At 46.6% G+C, this 9,431-nt stretch overlaps 1 protein-coding gene across 6 annotated transcripts in view; it reads right to left on the reverse strand.

Annotated features, from left to right (window-relative positions):
* Nucleotides 1-6,080, reverse strand: part of THRB (thyroid hormone receptor beta) — a 160,402-nt gene extending 154,322 nt beyond the window's left edge. For 5 of the 6 annotated variants that reach the window (XM_065628559.1, XM_065628555.1, XM_065628558.1 and 2 more), the window contains exon 1: nucleotides 5,749-5,832. The gene's annotated coding sequence lies outside the window, so the exon portion shown is untranslated. Of the gene's footprint in view, nucleotides 1-5,748; nucleotides 5,833-5,976 lie in introns of those variants that run through there. The other variant, XM_065628557.1, reaches the window with a different exon arrangement.
* Nucleotides 6,081-9,431: the final 3,351 nt, after the last annotated feature.

Consider the following 9,431-nt stretch of genomic DNA (forward strand, 5'->3'; position numbering starts at 1 on the left):
TATATTCTGGATTTACACAGATACAACTCCATACAGAATCCTTCCCTGTTTATCTAACTGGATAATGTGTCTCACTCTATCTTTTTTGGGACAATAAATGCAATAAGCAAAGCAAGACATCTAAATCAAAAAAGAAGGCTCAAGATAAACCCTTCCATTTCCTGAAGGCACAAACAAAGTTATTCTAAGCCCTATACACAAATGTTACAGCTCCTAATTACACGTTGAAGCACTTGCACACAAACACACCCCATTTTTTAAAAAGATGTTTGAAATATTAAAAAAAAGGAGAGAGAGCCAGCAATAAGTTAATAAACCATGGAAATAAAATTATTTTAATGTAAAGCTAGAAAACAGATGGTATGATTTCACATGAATGCAATCCTACCTGTCAAGAGTTGTAACAAGGTAGGCAAATGGACCAGGAATAATAAGATTGTGCTAAAGGCCAGATGAAAAACCAATGCTAAAGAAGAAATATCATCAATTTACTAGTGCTCATTCCTTCTATAGGTATGAAACCAAGAAGCAGTAGCAGCAGCACTCCATACCTCCTGAAGTACAGCTTGGCTGGTGCACACAGCAAGTAGCGGGCACAGCTGAGCTGAGGGAAATTCTGCAAAGTGGTGGGCGGGAGGCACAGAGTTAACAGCCTACTAAGGGAGACCAAGGTGCAAGACCAAGGTGGTGGAAGAAAGACATGAAGGTCTGCGAATCCATGAAGCATGAGAAAGGAAAAGGCCCACGGTTCTAGAACGTTGTACAGATGTAGATAATGAGAGCAAATGTGACACATGACTCAAGGATGCTGACTTGCAATAGTGGCAAAAACAGCTGTTCTTACCCATAGAAGTATATTTTTCTTGTGAATATTTTTAAAATGGTTCACTCATATCCATGCCACTAAGATATCAGTTACTGAGCAATTGTCCAATGTTCCAACTATTTATGTAGTTGAAAAGTAATTCTAATTTTCTTCAAAGAGCTCCTTTATTTTCCTACACCACAGCTGTTCCAAAGAACATCCTACCATCAAGCAACGTTGTTGCTGTACCTGTGGCTTACAGTTCATTCCTACCAACTCCCATGAAGTAATTCAGAAGACATTCAAACATCAGTGTTAGAATAGGCAAACACATTTATCAGGTGAGCAGAATTAATGATCTTCTATCCAAGATAAAAAAGCATGCATTGTGTATGCAAACATATGTCACGTGGTTCTACACGTACCAACTTCACTCCTTCCTCATCCAGCAAAGAAAGACATTTTAACTTTAAATTCACTTAAAAGACATTGATCTTCTTGCCCTGTTTTCTACCTTCCTATTAGGCAGCCTGATAATCAGTCCTTTTATTTCTTCCAATGGAAGACAGAACCTTAATTGATTGGGTTGGGTTCATCAGAGGACACAGAACAGTTCTGTAATCTAGAATGATCACACTGCTTTCATGCGTATAATCTAATTATAACAAAAGAGTATTTGCCATTTCAGTTCATCAGTAAAAAAAATACTACAATTCTGTATATTTAAGACACTTGAGGATACACAGTAATTTTTTTAAACTGCCCTTTATTCCTTGAGTAATTCATTGGTTTAAGTTTCACAGGACCTTCAATTTTTAATAAGCTACAATAGGTCACAGTAAAATGAGAATTTTTATGATCAAAAGCATTCAGAATTGAATACACAACTTAATTTTCTTATTTTAAAAAGGCATTTTGTTTGCTAACAATTTCACCCTGTCTAGTTGCAGGTTGATACATGCACTTTGACAGCGTGACCATAAACTGAAAAGGTTAACAATAGAACCAAGTTTTCCAGCCAATCTTTTTACTTGCAGTGTCCCCCTACCATGATCATTTTTAAAGTAGCGGTGATGAGTAATGGAAACTATCTCATTCGCATGTTGTGAATTAAATGAAACAACTTGTGCAAGATTCAATTACTTTATTCAAAATGCCCTCTTGGACCACGTACAACCAACGAAATAACAGAGAATTGAAAAAACACAATTCTTTAATCTTTACACAGAAATTAAGTTTATTTATAGTCTGCTCTTGATTTTCATAACAAAGGTTCTCGTAACACATGCGTTACCTGTTTAGTTATCCCTGTAAAATATGTAAAATCCTAGCTCACCCCTGAGAAGACAGAGTATTTCTTCACTGCACAAGTTCAAAAAGCATCAGAAGCAGTACTGCCACACTAATGGCCGTGTCAATTATTCTAACTCCTTTGATGGGATAAATGAAGCCAAGAAGATCCCAGGACCAACATAGCTGTACTGCATCTTCTAGCACAGACCTCCTCAAACACTCAGAGGCCTTACTTCAGTTACGCAGATACAAGAAGCAGAGTACCCTCATGACTTGGCAGAATGCTGCTGTCCTAAACCTGATGAGCTACCAAACAACAATTATTTATTTATCTATCTATTTATTTATTTATTTGGACGAGGCCATACAGGAGAGAATCTAGGACTGTATGCGTAAACTTTTCCAACGTTTGGAAACAAGGGAACAAAGATGAACTGTGGAAATATTAAGAAAATCTTTCCTTATCAGACCCTGACTAACAGAAAATTCATAAACTTAGATCCTGGCGATACTCTCTAGAAACCAATGGATAGACGAGTTGCCTCAGTCCAGCCATATCTCCTCCCTTCCTCCTGATGCCAGATTCTCAGGTACCTTGGAAATCCACCACGGAAAAGGACAAGACAGAAGAAACAGGCAGCTCTCCTTGGCTACTCTGTATCCTGCAGCACAGCTCTGCCCTGACAACCATCTCCCATTACAGAGCAAATTAGTTTGGCTGGAAGAATTAGCACTTCCCAGGTCCTAAAAGGAAATCCGAGACATAAAGGCTCCCAGAAGTGGTGCCACCTTCCTTTTCATGCCTTCCTTCATCACAGGCTATTTACCTGAGGTTCTTTCATTACATGCATATCTCTTTTGCCTTCTTCAACTTTTAGTAATAAGCAAACCCCAAATCAGTAAACCAGAATATGATGGAGGAGAGATAATGAGCTCCCGAATTTCCTTTTCCAAGGAGCCAAAATTCCCGGTCTCACCCTTCCGGTAGCAAATGAGATTCTTGCTGGAGGATGTCCTGCCTCAAATCAGGTGGCTTTTTTGAGGTTTCATCTCTTGACTCCCATCCAAACAGAATCAAATTTCAAGCCAGGCTACGCTACACAATAACCTCTGACAAACTTCCATGATTTAAGTTAAGAAATCCTTCTCCTCCCTACTTCTCTCTTGGCTGGGTTTTTCCATATAGCCAAGAGGAAAAATGCTGCTCATCATCAACAACAGGGAAGCCAGGAGAGGATATATGCCTACCACAGGTATGTGTTTTCTTCAAGCTTCTTTACGGAATACCAGTGTTTGTTAACACTAACAACTTTCTCCCCTTCACTTCTTTTTTTTTTCCTTAAAGCAGCCAACAACCATATACTGAACAAGGGAATGTCAACATGCACATCAGAGAAAACACGTCTTGCGACTTCAGATGTCCCACTACTGTAAACTCTTTGAAAAACACCTGAAGAAACCTGTCTGCAGGGTAAGCAGCCTTCAGTGAAAGCAGATTCACTTTTTCCAAAATCCCCCATTCTGTGTGCAATTTGGAAAAGCACACACGTCCTCACATAACAGGAAATGATCAGATAATAAAATTAATGCTGTAGCATATAAAAGAGTGAACAAAAACATCACCACCACTTTCTACTCAGCAGAAGAACATTCCCACACAGGGGAAGGAGACAGCACAATAAAATTGACTTTACATAATGACTTGGATATGCAAAGACTTTCAAAAGCACTGAACAATTTGGAGTAGCCATGATGTGCTCAGCACTAGCTCATACAAGACTTGATCCAAAACCACTAAAAATCAATGGGAGATTTGCCATCAACTCTACCAGGCTTTGGTTCGCGTCCTTTTAGCTCTGAACAGAGTCTGCATAGTTAAAAGCCGATGCAAACCACAGCTAAATCCTCCCTCTTCCAACACGAAGCCATAAGACATTTAAATTTCCTCAGGACCATCCAGCAGCAGCACCCTGGGTTTCACAACTAGTACGTCAGGACTAGATTATTCCATCATTAGCAAGTAACAATGGAACACACCAGCTCATCCAAAGGTCATTAATTCAAATAAACTGAAGGAAGCCTGAGACTAATTTAAGGGTCCCGGGACTAATAGGAAGGGTGATTCTGAGCCAGTTAGCAGGAAAAAAAAAAAATCAAACAAAAAACCCCTCCCCACAACAACAGAACAAAAATCCACATCACACACCAGTCTTATGAGGAAGTAGGCACCTCGAGTTTCACAAAACTTTTGTTGTTATTGTGCCTTAAACAGCTGTTCTATGAGAAAATGAAGGGCTATACCTTCCAGTGACTTAGTCCACCTTCTTCACCTTAAAAAAGGCTACATTTTAAAATAGTTATATTATTTACAGTCCAAAGCAAGGGATAGAACTCAAGCCTCTTGCTGTATGGCAACACTGCTAACTAATGAAATTGCATTGATTACGATAAATTCTCCTGAAAATTACCTTTCTAATACAAAAATTTCTTATAAAGAACAAATCCTTCGCGCTTTTTTCCCCCTCAAATGTTTATTCAGAAGTTAGAGCTGGGAAAACAGGAACCAGAGAATCTAGTAAATTGTCTCAAACCACAAGTAGTACTGAACTGTAAAAGGAAATCAAATCATTTTATAAAAAGATCTGCAGTCTATCAATTATGCAAACATATATTTATGACAGAATAAGTTTTGTAAATAAAAGCTAAATATATTACTCTAACTAGCAGATGGCTCAGTTTGAATGTAAGAATTTTGTGTTAAGTTAAAATAATAAAAGGAACACACATATACTGTAGGAAAAAAGTCTCATTTGCCCTCCTGAGTCAGAGCTGGTATTTATTACAACATTTTTAACCTGTGTTTCTCCTTCCACTGCCTGGCTCACAGAAGTGCAAACAGGGTTTCTGGGGACCACGGATCTACCGGGCTCCTGCCACTCACCAGAACAGGTGCGATCGTTTCTACCGGCAAATGGCTTCTTAAGGCTGACAATTTTCCCTTTTCCTTTTTACTCATACGCTGCCTGATCAATCCACCCACAGCAGCTTTCAAGCCTTCCTCCTATATATTTAGTTAACAATTAACACATTTGGCTTTTTAACTTCACAGATTGTTGTTGTTGTTGCTTGAGAAAGTCAAATAAAACTTCAATGGAGAAACTCTTAATGGGGAAATACCACCTATGCTGCAAACACAAATAAATAAGGAAACGCCGGCAGACACGCACCGCACACCGTCGGCTCCCCCCTCCACCGCCGACCCCCGCGGTGATGAATACCGGCGGCTGCCGAGAACCCCCTCCCTGCCCTCCCCGCCGAGCCGAGCCGCCGCTCGCCCCTCACGACCCCCGGATGCTGCGGGCGGCCGGCGCCCCGACGGACCTCTCGCCCCGACAGCGTTTGCCCTCCGCGCCGGTGACGGCTAAATATAGCGAGCGGCCGAGGAGCGCGGCGTGCGCCTCCCGCGCCCGTCTCGCAGCTCCCCGGGATGAGAGAACGGCCACGAGTGGGGACAGGGCGCTGTGCCCCCGGGACGCCAACCTGCGGAGCCGGCAGCCCCTCCCGACCGCCGGAGCGCCCGCCCACGCCCGCGGCCGGGGCGCGCTGCCCACCCCCCGCGCCGAGCGGGAGCCCGCGGCCGGCGGACTTACCGGCGGAGCGGAGCGGAGCGGCCCGCCTGCCCCGCGCCCCTCGCCGCCCGCCCGGGCGCGGCGCGGTGCCTCCCGCCGCGTCCCTCACCGCCAGCCGCCGTCTGGCTGCGGACGTGACCTGGATTCCCCCCGCCTGCGCCGCCGCCGCCTCCCGCGGGGCCGCGCACACGCCGCGCCGCGCTGCGCCCCCCCGGCCCCGCCCGCCCCGCCGCCACCGCCACCGCTCACCTCCGGCCGCCGCGACCCGCCCGGCCTCGCCACCGCGCCTCCTCGCCGCCCCGAGCGACGCGCGGCGGAGCGGAGCGCAGCGTTACGCAACGCGCCCCGCGGCCCCTCCGCGCCGCGGAGAGGGTCGCCGGGAGGCGGGCGCGGGGCGGAGGGAAACCGCGGCGGAGCCGGGGCCCAAACCGCCCCCGGCGGCCACTTGTAGCGCCGCTGGGGCTGGCGCCCGCAGGCGGCCGGGATCCCCCCGGCTGCGGCGCGGCGCGGCGGGCGGCGCCGGGGCAGGGCGGGCCCCGGGGCGCAGCCGAGTCACCCCGTGTCAAGGGCCCGGGCAGCGGGGGCAGCGCTGCGGGGGCACCCGCGGCGCTTTTCTGCCACGAAAATTAAAATCCCGCGGCATAACGCCGCAACGTGTGGATCGCCCTGACAGAGGGGCACGGGCGGAGGAGGAGGAGGAGAAGGACTCCCCCGTGGTCAGAAGCTGAAGGCAGCGGCCTCGGTTAGCAACTTTGCTGCAGGCACAGAGGCCGTGCCTCAGCCGCTGGAACCGGGCACCCAGGCCAGCCGCGGCTTTGCGCAAACACACAGTCAAAGGGCTTTTTGATTGCACCTTCTGCATCCTGCCGGGCTGTCCCTCTTATTTACCGTGTACCTTTCCCAGACAGACTTTGAAAGACACGCCACGAAGCCTCCGGCACAGGGGCGCAGGCAGCCCCAGTGGGCACAGCCGGCTGGAGGTACCACCTCTGCAGGGATGCCCAGTGGGGGCTTTCCCCTTGCCCTCACACCTCTGGGTTTGAGGAACCATCCCACGCTGGGCATGAGGGCTGCTGGGCAGGCCAGCAGCCCTACAGACTGCCGACCCATGCACGAGCCAGCAGGGATGAAGTGGGCTGTAGCCAGCGCACCCACTCCAACAGGAAAATGGAAGGTTGACAGGCGTCTGGCCTACAAAATTGGGGGAAATGGAGAAACACGATTGCTGTGCTTCAGCCCAGCAAAAATGCTGCTTCTTGCTTGTAGCAAGGCAGGCAGTTTTGGGAGGCTGTACATTCCCTGGCCTTCGGTCACCCTCGGATGTGCTGGGAAAAGGATGACAGTGCATCCCTATCACCCATCTCTAATTCATGAGGCAGGGAAAGCAAGGAAGGAGAAGTACCCAGAGTCTCATTAACAGCTATCAGCTCGAGCGAGTAAGATGGCGTCTGAAGTAACAGGCGTGAAAGCAATAGCTACTTGAAAGAATAAGATCAGTTTGTTTTTCCTTAAGGAATTACAGGAATATTAAACCCTTCTTGCAGTTCTAAATCATTTAATGCAAATCATTTAATCCAAACAGAATTTTTACAGGCTCATGAGGCTCACTCATTTTGCCAAGAGTGAGTCATGTACAAATAAAATGAAACCAACAAAGAAAAGAGCTCTCATACCATGTGTATGTGGGTGATCCTTTGAAAAACTTGTAATTATTTTTTTAACTCTACCCCAGCCAGGAAGACAGGTTTGTGAAGCAAGAGCAAACCTTGATAACTGAGCTGTAGCCCATCGACGTGCAGTTTTTCCTTCACCCAGAAAGTAACACAATAGGTCCCTTGTCAGGCCGACGACAGCAATGGCGTGACTAATATATCTCTCAAAGGCTGTGGTTTTGAACCAAGTTGTGTACTGATATACTGAGGAAGCAAAAGACTTTAAAAAAAAATGAAAATAATGTTCGGTGATTAATACCTTGTAAAAGAATGCAGTAGGCAGTTAATCCCTCACTTACGGGTTAGTTAAGGACAGGAGTTAAACTTCATTCTTCACTCCCCATGTCATAAATATGTGCTGCTAAACACAGAGCACGGCATGAGCCAGCGGGGTGGTGATGCACTGCTCTGAAATGACTAAAATGCAGGGACACAAAGTCATGTGACGGTGAGAATGGGAGCCTGAAAATGTGTCATCACCCTCATCACATGAAACCGATCCCTAATGCCATTCACTGATGGCAAATATTTGTGGGTGCTAGAGAGATAGGGCTATGTAGTACATTCTGATGCTGGCTCTGGCAACAAAGCATCGTTTGGGCGAGATGCATCAGAGTGTCTCAAAGTGCTCCTCTAGCCACCCACTTTGCTTTTTTACATGAGGACAGATGCTCCCGGGTCCTTACGTGACCCCGGTCTCCCTTCCACCTGCTTGGCCAGAAGATGATACTGCATATGTACTTTAAGTCCCCCGGGTGCAGAAGGACAGAAGCAGGGAAGCAACGGGAGGAACTCAACCGCATTTCAGTAACAAGTCAAGGGGTCTGACTTAGGGCAATACAGCTGCCCAGGTCCAGTGCGTGATGTGGACACCAGTGAAGCAGAGGGCCCCAGACTTAGGCAATCCAGGACCCTAAGCTGTCAATGAAGTGCCAGTGCCTGAAATACCAGTCCTACCTGGCAGAAAGAGAGGTGCTCTTGCTCCCTTCAGGAGTTTGAGGGAATTTCTGCTTGCCTTGTTGCTACCAGGGATGTGCTGTGTCTACTATGCATTCACATAAATGCTTTTCTTAGGCAGAGACCATGAGATGGGGATTCAGGACAACCGCAGGGCATGCAGAAGAGCCCCTGAAGCCCTGCAGTATACCTGGAGTGGGCACTGATGAGGGAGGAAAGAGCGGAGGGAGGGAGAACACAGCTTGTACAGCCAGGAAAGTAATGACAACTTTCTCCTTCTCCTTCAGAACGGAAGTTCAGGTCATCTACAGATATAAGCTCCCACTGCATTAGTTACCCGTGGGTCATGACTTTGTTGACAAATACAGTAGTCAGAAACTTCGTTCAGTTAAAAAGCAACCCGACACTGACCTCATCAAATGACTGAGAGCTGGACCAGGAGTGCACAGGATGTAATCCAGCTCTGAGATCAGCTGGAAGAGAATCTGAACATCTGTCAGGGCATAAGGGTCTTGTCAATGAAACAGTATTTTTTGCATTTTAACACAAAGACATCACTTGGTACCTTGGTTGATTTCAGCTGGTTATCCCTTATTGCTCTCAGTTTACTTTTCCTCCCAAGTATTTTTTGTCTGGCTTTCATATCTTGGGGCTGGGTAGGCAGGGGAGAACTCTAGTTCATCTGGGCTTTCTAATGGTAATGGACATCTTGCACCTGCCATCAACCAGCAGAAATCCTTGTTGCTGGTTATTTTGACTGCTTTTCCCTATGGGTCTTAGAATGGTTGCCTGGCAAATCAGTTCAGATACATATGACTTTGTGTTTTTCTCAGAAGTATTACACAGTCATCTGTTCTTTTTTGAGGAAGGGTGTTACTAATTTGTTTATACACAAGCAGGCAGATAGCACAGGCAATGAAACACAAGCCAAGGAAGCTGCTGAATCACTTGGCCACCTAGCACACATTATCTGGTGGACAGAGGAGCCCCTAATCACTTTTCAAAGGAAGGTCTTACAAAATTTCTCAGGCCTCT

The sequence above is a fragment of the Caloenas nicobarica genome, chromosome 2 (assembly GCF_036013445.1).
Source record: "Caloenas nicobarica isolate bCalNic1 chromosome 2, bCalNic1.hap1, whole genome shotgun sequence".
Classification (NCBI taxonomy): Eukaryota; Metazoa; Chordata; class Aves; order Columbiformes; family Columbidae; genus Caloenas; species Caloenas nicobarica.